This window comes from Belonocnema kinseyi, chromosome 7 (assembly GCF_010883055.1).
Source record: "Belonocnema kinseyi isolate 2016_QV_RU_SX_M_011 chromosome 7, B_treatae_v1, whole genome shotgun sequence".
Lineage (NCBI taxonomy): Eukaryota > Metazoa > Arthropoda > Insecta > Hymenoptera > Cynipidae > Belonocnema > Belonocnema kinseyi.
In genome coordinates this window covers 79,951,141-79,961,726 of record NC_046663.1, presented here as the reverse complement: position 1 = coordinate 79,961,726, position 10,586 = coordinate 79,951,141, and the positions used below count along the sequence as shown (strand labels likewise).

Below are 10,586 nucleotides of genomic sequence, written 5' to 3'. Positions count from 1 at the left end.
AATATAAATAATAATAATATAAATATAAATATAAAAAATAATTAATAATAATGAACGATGTGGATCAAAAAAACAAACACAATCAATTTAATTTTCTGAAATCACTTTGAAGTACTTTAACTTATTATTATAGGTCACATTTTATATATAATACGGTTCAATTTTGACAATAATCGGCATATAATTACATGTATTATTTCACTGTTTTCAATAGTGGACTACCAGTTCATTTACTGATTCAAATGTACAGATTTACTCTGGTATTGTATAGTATCTGTTCACTTATTTTCCAATGGAAAGCCAACTCTGACTGATAAATTTGATAGAATACGTGTCTTTCAATTAGGTCGGTCAAATGAAAGAATATAACTCAATAGAATTCGATTATTCCCGGAAAGTAGGTCTTTGTTGAACTTGGATAACGATATGAATGTAGGTTGTGCAGTCGGAATAGTGACATTTTCTCGAAGAGAGATTTACCAGTTCCTTTATCTCCCAGAATCTATAACGTTTTGTTATTGATCTAGTTCCTCGTCTTTCTTACGCTCTTCTTTTCCACGCTTCTGCCGTCTTCTATTCTACCGGAGATCGTTGAGAATGGAGGTTGATTCTGGTTTACAGACTTTCAGTTACTACTGTGAAACGCTTGTATAGTCATTGAAGTTTCCTATTAAAACTTTGTTAAAATATAATTATGTATTTTTTGATCAAATTGCCTTGACTACTATGTTTTGGCAAATTATTCGTTCATTGAATACTAACGGACCTAGGTGTAGGTTTAACTTAGTAGTTAAGGTTAGGTGTAAATTGGTCGGTTTACTTACGCTGTGTCTGTTTATGTGGCAAGATAAATGAAGAGTAAGCCTTTCCATCTGGAGTGGTCGCTAGATAGATTGATCAGCAACCCGGGTCGAACCAGTTTTGTAGAATAGGTGTGTTTTTTCAAAAATTCACATTATATCTAAAATCTCTTCTATTGTGTACAATTTTTCCTATCATATTAATTTCTATTGGGTTATATAGTAGAATATTAGGCTGGATCCTAACGAATTTAGTATTATTAACCCTGAAGGGATATACGGCTCAATGGTATAATAATAATAATAATAATAATAATAATAATAATCCTGCGTTGCAAACAAAAGCAAAGAATTTTTGTTCGTTTTCTTTTTCTTACAGTGCTATATAGCAATTAACAGAGTGTGTGTGTGTGTGTGTGTGTGTGTGTTAAAATAGTTCAGATCTAATAGAATCGTCCTGAACTCTAACGCATTATATTAGATACATACAATATTCTCAACAGCTGTTTTATTTTATCCTAGAATACTTATTTTGTTCAAAAGCATAGTTACAGTTCCATAAAGTTGATTGCAGGTACAACTTAATTATTATATATTCAACAAACTGATTGGTATAATGGAAATTTTTTTTTGGTACCAAACACAATTTAGTTAAAGAACCAACAAACTTTTGTTGATTTATAGCAAAGAAACTGAAATTTTCATATCGATAAAAGTGAGCTTGTTTACAAATCGTAGCCTATAGTCACTATACGCATCGCATGTCGCGTAAATTATAGATGCTGACTCTCACCCTAGAAGTCCAACTTCCACCCTCAATTTGAACCCCTCGATTACATTGGCTACGCATTGGCGGTGGAATACCTATGCATAACTCGAGAAGGACTTGCCTAAGGAGCAGCCCTAACTCAATTAAACCCCTCGTAACGCGTCTCTCGTTTGTATATCTGATATGAGTTTACTGCAAGTGAAATTGCACTTCATGTTTCAATTGTGCAACAAATCAAGTGGAAAATAAACCTACTAAATACCTAAAAAAAACGTAGCTATTTCTATTTGAGTAAGCTTAACTACCTTATTTAAGATACTCGCTAAATATGAATAACTGAAATTTGACTTACAATTAGTTAAATTTAACCACTGTTAAATGAAATTTGTTGTTTACTTTTTGCTAACTTTTCTAAATTGACACTTAACAGTCAGTTCATTTGACTGATTATGTAGTGTAGTTTCACTGATCTATCAGTTAAAATATATACTGATTTGACTCAGGATCCCAATTCTCACTGATAATTTAGTTTAAGAAAATGATAATTCAGTGTTTGGATTGAGACATTTTAAATGATAAGTTAACATGATTCACAATAATTTAAAAATAATCTCAGTAACCTTTATTGTTAACAATTAGTTAATTTGAATTAATTGATAAAGGAAGAAGTCAGCCATGATTTGACTAATAATTAGATAAATTAAATTAGTTTTCGATTTAGAAAGGCAGTTCTCAAATTCTTTTTTTCTCGTTTATTCTCATACACGTTTTAGTGCCATAAAGATTATTTTGCCGAGTGAAAAAATATATAGATGAACTTAAGCATGAGAAATTGGACACAGTTCTAACTGCACTGTTCAAAATGTTCGGAAATTTACGAAACATTTCAGGCGCAAAAGTAACGGAGTTTTCCAGATGTTTGTTATTGAATTCGGGATTTCGATCAAATTCTCATAAATTTACAAATTTTACGTAAAGATACAAGTTTTAGGAGAAAATTACGAAAATACTTCGTGAAATTACGAAAATACCCGGTATGACTCGGATCCCTTCGCCGATTTTCTCCTTGTAAGTGACTTGCGTGTCAGGAATTTGTACGCACCTGGCATCGTGGACATTGAAGTGAAGATTGATAGTTTCTATGACAAAATGAGGAACGAGTAAGTTTGAACTGACTAGAGACCCTTCTTGACCAAATATAGAACGCAGCTGATTTCAGTAGCGGTACCGTAAAATTCGAAGAGTAATACCAGTTAAAATGTTTACTAATTTTAATTAGTGGCTCAATTCTAGCTATGAATCAGTAGTTTTTACTAATAAATTAGTAATAAAATAACTTTCATAGCTAGAATTGAGCCACTGATTGAAATTAGTAGAAATTTTAACTAATTCAAATTTAGAGAGTGGGTTAATTAAGATTTCAATGAATAAACAATTTATATGTATTAAAATTATAATTAACCGAAAAAAATGTATTACTCATGGAATTTTACGTTCACGGTTTCTGAAAATTCCGAAAAAATTTCGGATTTTTACGAAATATGTAACTGACAGATGATGCCGTTAGTGCTACTGAAAATTACGAAACATGTAAATGCAAAAAACTTCCACTACAAGTTTCGTAAAATTCCGAAAGAAATTTTGAAGTGGGGCAATGAAAGCTGTTTGGAATTGATTTGGATTCTGGGCAGCGGACCGGTTAAAAAAGAAGGAAGGAATCATCTTTGAATCGACATCAGACGAAAGGGGTGCACGTATGACCCTGAACCTAACCGCTGTGCCGCGCAACCCGGTACAGGGGTGCTAAAGCTTGAGAAGAGAGTAGAGCGTGAGACAGAGACAGAAAAAGTAGGAGAAAGAGCGCGAGAAAGAGAGATAGCATGAGAGAGTATAGTCCCCGGGATCAATACTCCCGCGTCTTGCGATCATTCATTTCGCCACGCCCCTCTGATGTCTTCTGCTCTCTCTCTCTCTCTCTCTCTCACTCTCTTTCTCTCTCATATCTATATTCTATCTTATCACTTCTTTTCTATCTCGTGTACTCAGTCTTTCTCAGTTTTCTTCATCTACATCAGAGTGAAATCTACAATATCTATATCTGGTGATCCAAATTCCATGACTGAAAGCAGATAGACCTTAAGTTGATTTTAAGTAGTTATATAATCAGGGAGCACAGTCCATCCGCCCTTTTCCCATTTCCCCCATTATATTTGAAAAATCCTCTATAACACCTAAAACTGAGAATTTTAACCCAATTTTTCCCTTTTCCGTTTTCAAGGTTTCGATTCATTTTTTTAAGAATCATAAATAGTAATTCAAAAAACGTAATAAAACAAGTCGCTTTGAAAGAGATTATTTTTTATCATTCCAATTTCCAATATTTCCTGAACGATATATTTGCTTATTTCATCGATTTGAATGACATCGTCGAGAGAAAAGAAATAGTTAACAATTGAATCTAGATATTAAACCCAAAAGATAAATCGATTTTTTAGTTGCAAATCAAAAACGTCATTAAAGAGATAAAAGGATTAACAGGCCAAAATTTTCTAAAAAACAAGGAAAATAAGGACATAAATTTTCAACTAAAAATATAAATCTTCAACCAAAAAGTTAGTTTTCAAGCCTAGGTTTTAATTTTAAATCAACAGAAGCTGAATTTATAAAAACAGCAAATTTTGAAGAAAATAGTTGATTTTTCAATCAAAAAAGATTTTGCAGTCAAGAAAGAAATAAAGTCTTAACCTGATTGTGGAATTAGCAAGCCAAAAATACGAGTTATAAACGAAATAGTAGATTTTTCAATCAAAAGTAATATACTTTCAAGCAAAAGAATTGCATTTCCTGACTACGTTCTATTGATTCGGTTCCAATTTAAGTGAATAAAATTAATAAGAATATGGAGTCAAAATCTACCGACGGAAAAAAATGCATTTTTTCATAGTCAAAAATGCAAATTTTTCATTTGTGTTGCATATCTAATTTTCAATCTTTCATTTTCTTTAATCCTTTTCCTATATATTTTCATCAGTAGAAAGTGCTAAAGTGTTTAAAAGACTTAAATGCTAGCTAAAAATATCCTTTAAACACAAAAATGACTAAAAAACTTGCTAAAGAAAAGACGCTTCTGTTCGAAGGTACTTTTTTCAATATTAACGAGATACCCATATGATATAAAAATTTTTTTTAATAATAAATAAAATCCCCTTTTAATCCCGGTTATTTCCTTTAAAAAATTCCTCTTTTCACCTAAAATTGAACTGCGGAACTTTTGGGATTTAATGTCCAGTCTAGCCCAGAATAGGTGCTAACCAGCTTTGCGTAACGTACAAATTTCTAAGTTTCGATTAGCAAAATTCTTCATAAGCTTTCCAAAACTACTGACTGGGTATCTAAAAAGATTGAAAATAAGAAAGTTGTACTGTAAAAAAAAGTTGTATTTTCATCGCACCTTGGCAGTCTTTTCTGGTCCAATTCAGTTGCTGGAAAGTTTTTCCGTGAAACCAAAATTTCAATTTCCCAAAAAGTATATTCAAAAATAAAATCAATTTTGTTAACTTTAAATGCCTAGCCTGGATTTTGGCTAGAGCTAGAAGATTTTGTACACTGTTATTTTGACCATTTATAGAATGAGATGATATTACTTAAATATATGTTGAATATGCTGGTTTATAACCTTTCGGAATGGAGTCATCACTTTATTCACTGTACCATGTGATTCAAGTAACTGTAAAAGAGATAGAGTGAGAAAGAATAGGGGAAGGAAGATATGAAGGGTGAACTCGTAGAGTGGATGTCTGCTCTGGACAGAGGTCTCGTCTAGTATGTTGTCGATGATGCGATCGAGTGTCTTGATAAAGAGGCTAAGAACCGCAAAAATAAAATGAAAGGTCATAGGCAGTACATTCTGAAGTTCTTGTTTAATTAATTTTCGATAGGAATAATTTTTAGTGAATTTTGCATTGCGGTTGGCTTCTTTTGGCAATATAGTATGTAATTCTTTTTTTTTTTTTTTTTTTTTTTTAAAATAAAAACATTAAAATTACATTAAGTTCATAGCATGAGCATTCGATTTTTACCATATGTTTTAAATAATTTTCATATTTTGTGCTTAGTAGAAGTTTCTTGTATCTCTGCTAGAATGTCTTACCCAAACTGGACTTGTTCTACTGAAAATGACTGGAAAAGAATCACGATTTCTAGAGATGACCAGCAACAAAACTTTAAAGAACGGCATGAAAGTCGATGGCTTAATATCTTTCTAACACAAAATCTATTTGTGTAACAGAATTCCGCAAAAGGCCTTAACCCTCAGTTACCCCACGTGTTTTGGTACCCTTTATTACTTCACGTTCTTTTCAGCGTAAACCAATTCCGCTGAAGCTGATCATCGGTTCATCAAAAACTAGGGCCTTTAAATTAGCCCCCCCCCCCTCCCCCTATACCCGGGTCCTGGCCCTGTACCCCGGTTATACAGAAATTGCGTCGTTTTCAAAAGCCCTCTGGGTCATTTTGACCCCCGTGGGGTAACTGAGGGTTATAACGAGAGAAGTATGTTTCCCAAAATTATTGTAATCTGCTGATTAAGGACAGTTATTATATAACGATCCCGCAAAATTAAAGATAAATATAATTTCATGAGGTATTTTTGAAGAAGCAACGGGCTGTTAACTAGTTTTCAAAAAATAAGCAAGAAACTGTTCAGTCTTTTTTTTTAAATTTTGAATTTGAAAGTAAATTTTCCGGCAATTTTCACCATTACATTTGTAATCAGGGCATTAAAATGCATGGATGTAGAGAGCTTTAAATTAATCCGAGATAAGCGCTTTTCGGAAGTTAATCGATTTTTCAATCAATAAATGATCAAACCAGTTGAGAATTCCATTTCAATGATATAATTTTACAAGTTTCGCACCTTGGATTTGTGAAATTTTTAATTTAATGTCATTAGGTTAATCCGAAGTGTTTCTTCATTAAGTCGTCTACGCCTGTTTTCAAAATCTGATATTTATTTATTCCCGAGTCGAAATATAAGTCCTCTTTTTTTATTCTCTTCAGTTCTCTAGCCTCAGAGACTTTACGAGGGTCTGATGAAGATTAATTCAATATAATGCAAGTTCTAATTAACTACTCAAAATGTGCACAAATTTCCATTTTTGCATGTTTTTAGGTCTCGAAACGGACTTAATGAAATACTTATTAGATTCTCGTAGATCCTCTATTCAGTACTTCTAATTTTACTGTGCTAATTTTACTGTAGAATGCGCTTTTTTAAAGAGCAAAAATTTCAATTCAAATATTCTAACAAATAATAATGATTAAATGTACATAAATTATATATCCGTCCTTCTTCTTACTTTATCGAATGCAGAATAAAACTACAATGTGATTTTATTGAATAAAAGAAATTTTTAGTAGATTATAAAGATTTAATAAATTCTTAATAATAATTGTGTTCTTCGTTCGTTGATTAAAATGGTAGATTGTTGTAATATTTTTGTATATATAGTAATGAATATTTATCAAGTAAATTTTTATTTTTTCTATTTCAAAAAATACCCAAATTTTTGTTTTAAATTTATAAAGAAAAGTTCTGATACAAAAATGAAAATTGAATCATTTTATTCAAGTATATTTTATTGAAATATAATTAAAACCATAAGTCATATATGTGATGCTGTTTATCTGAAAAATTAATAAAAGAGGCGTTCAGCAATAATCCGCCTAATTTATTCTGTCGGATTGAGATTTGCTCGAGTCGTGCGAAGTGTTTTGATGCTCGAGAATCCATGAAGCATTGGTTGATTCTAAATGTATAATTGTAGATTAATTGAAATAATGTTTAATATCCTAACAAAGAAATTGTAATAGATTGATATTTCGTAGGTTCGCGTAGTTTGTGTAAATTTAGACACGGTATATATTTTAACACTGTCATCAATTTTTAATTCATCATATATATCGTATGGAAAACAATGAGACAAAAAAGTGCAAAAGTGGTAACTTTAGCATTTTTTTGACAAATGTCAGATTCACATAAAATGTGAATATTTGAGAAAATAGATGCCAGCAATTTAAATTAACCTTTACAAAGTTGTATGAAAGTGTGGACAAACTATTATTAATAAAAAACAATGCCGGACTCAAATCTCAGAAGAGCTAAAAGGCATTATTATTTCTATATTTGTGGTTAATTTCATTTCAATAAATTAATCGATTCGCACGTTCATCCATAAATTGAAATGATCATTGGTGTAGTCCTAAAAGAAAGTGGCCTGGAATTAATTTTCAGAAACTACGTTAGCACTTTTAGAAGTTGAGGCAGAGGTCAAAAACTCATATTTTCTATCAAAAATCAAATACTTTGTTAGAACTTACTTTTATAGTTAAGAGTTCATCACTTTGGTTAAAAATTGAACTATTTTCATAAAAATTCGTTTCATGTTTAGTTGAAAATAAATTTCTTAAAGTGACAACTAATCTATTCCATTTGTGGTTAAAAAATTAGCTTTTTAAATTAGAAATCTAATTATTTGGTTAAAAATCTATCTATTTTAGTTGAAAGTTTAACTTCTTGACAGATAACTTATATATTTTGTTAAAAATTTGTCTTTAGTGGTAAAAATGGAATCTTCTTTGAAATACTGTGTAAAAGTAAATAATTTTTATATTAGGGATTCATAATTACAGTTAAAACTCAACGATTTTCTTTCAGATAAACTTGTATAAAAAATTAATCTTGCGTGTTGAAAATTCAACTGTTTGATAAAAAATTCAAATATTTTTTTAAAAAGCCATCTTTTTGGGTAAAAAGTTATTTGTGCTGGTTGAAATTTCAACTTTTTGGGTGGAACTTCCACTATCTTGTTACAAATGCATCTTCCTTGATTGAAAATGATCGTTTTTTGTAAAAAATTCATCTTTTCTGATTTTAAAGTTCACTTTTTTCTTAAACATTTTACTTTTGTGCTTGAAAACTTTATTTTTGGTTGAAATTTATAATTATTGGTAGTAGAAATATCATCTTTGTATGCTAAAAATTCAAATATTTGATTAGAAATTCAACTATTTTATTGAAAATCTAATTATTTTTGGAAAATTTAACTATCAGGTTAAATTTATCAATTTTTGTAAAAAATTTAACTATATTGTTCAAAATTCATATTGAAAAATTCTTCTACTTGGTTGAAAGTTGATCTTTCTTATTTGAAAAGAACCTTTTTTTTAATTTAACCGTCTTCCAAAAAATTAATATTTTTTACTTCAAAATTGTACTATTTGCTTAAATTTTAAACTATTTTTGGGAAAACTTGTCTATTTTATTCGAATGTTTATCTATTTGGTTTTTAATGCTACGTTTAGTTTAAAAAGTCATTTTTATTTTAAATTCGTCTCTTTCTATTGAAAATTCATCTATTTAAGTAGGAAATATCGTAAACTCCGTCTTTAGGCGACGACTGCGTTAATTTCGGGGAAGGGGGAGGTTAACAAATGATTTAACCTCACCTTGCAAATAATTCGTTCTTTTTTCCTTTGTCGATTCCTTGCGACACTGCAGCCAACTTTTTATTCGAGTACACTGTAAAAAAAATCTATTGAATCTTACATCTCTGGTGGATGTAAATAAAAGTACCCTCGCGTATCGGAGTAACCTTACGAATCTGTTGTGGTATTCCAACTCGGCCGATAATTTTACACTCGAAAATGTAAAATTCATTATGTGAAAGAATAAAATAAAATTTATCAGGGCGACAGGTTTCGAACACTCGAAGCTCAAACTTCGTAGAATTTCATGGAGATTAAAGAAACACAAGCCGGACACGTTACCATTTACCTAAAACACATAAGATACTATGGGTAATTTTTTGATGTTTAAATATTCCGTAACAAAAATATGAAGTATACGTTTTGGATAACCGCATTTTTTCCGCTCCAATAGCAGAAAATGTAAAAGGCAAAATAGGAATCGATCGAATTCGGTCTATTTTTATGTGAAAGCTGTCAAAAAAGTTGGAACATGGCTGTCAATTTCCTCACATTAAGAATAAAAATGCGCCAAAATTGGAGGATGAAGGCATCGATAAATAACGAACACGAGAGACGCTTTCGTATTCACATATTGTATGATTAATTATTCTAAATTTTAAATTAATTATAAATAAAATTTCGTACAGTTTCCGCCAGGGTAAAATTAAAGATCTTTGGTAAAATTAAAAATCTCGATGTAATTTTCATTCACAGGAAAGTGATTTTACCGACGCATGGCATTTTTACACGCTGCGACTTAATTTTCCCTCCTGAATGTAAAGTTCTTACGAGGGAATGTGTAATTTTATTTTTATCGAGTGTGTAATATTACACTGCTGTTCGAGGGTCCTTTTATTTACATCGCTAGAGTATGTAATTTCACATACTTTTGTATAATCACACAGTGAATTGTGTGATATTTACAATGATACAATATGTAATTTTCCAAAACTTTGTAATTTTACACAAATCTTTTTTTACAGTGTAGAAGTGTGACCTTCTACACTTAATTCTGAACGTGGCACATCTTTGGCATCCAAATTAATTTTCAAAAATTGCACATTTGTACACATTTTTTCTCTATTTGTCAAAATACCAAAACATATCAAAACTGTCTGCTATTTGAACTTGCATACGTCGCGTCAGCAATGGGATTGGTTACAGTTGGAAAGTTTATTTAAAATGATGAAATACGCAAGTAAATCTTTGCAACAAACTATTAATTAATATAAACAATTCTTCGATCACAAAACAGACTTATAAAGTGAAAGTTACGATAATTATTTGATTTTACTAGTTTTAAAAAAAATCAATTTTAAATTTAAAGAAAGAAATACCTTTTCCATCGCAAATATAAATTAAAAATAATTTGTAATTTGTTTATGCACTTTTATAATTGTGGGTCCGGATGCAATAAGGGCACATAAAATTTTTTCGTGCGAAAACGAAGTCCCCTGGAGGCTTTAGAAAAAATTTTCGAATTTTAATTT

At 30.6% G+C, this 10,586-nt stretch overlaps 1 protein-coding gene across 3 annotated transcripts in view; it reads left to right on the top strand.

Annotated features, from left to right (window-relative positions):
* The window catches only part of LOC117177542 (serine/threonine-protein phosphatase 4 regulatory subunit 1-like), a 414,898-nt gene that overhangs the window by 82,552 nt on the left and 321,760 nt on the right, over positions 1 to 10,586 (top strand). The gene's annotated exons all lie outside the window — the stretch shown is intronic.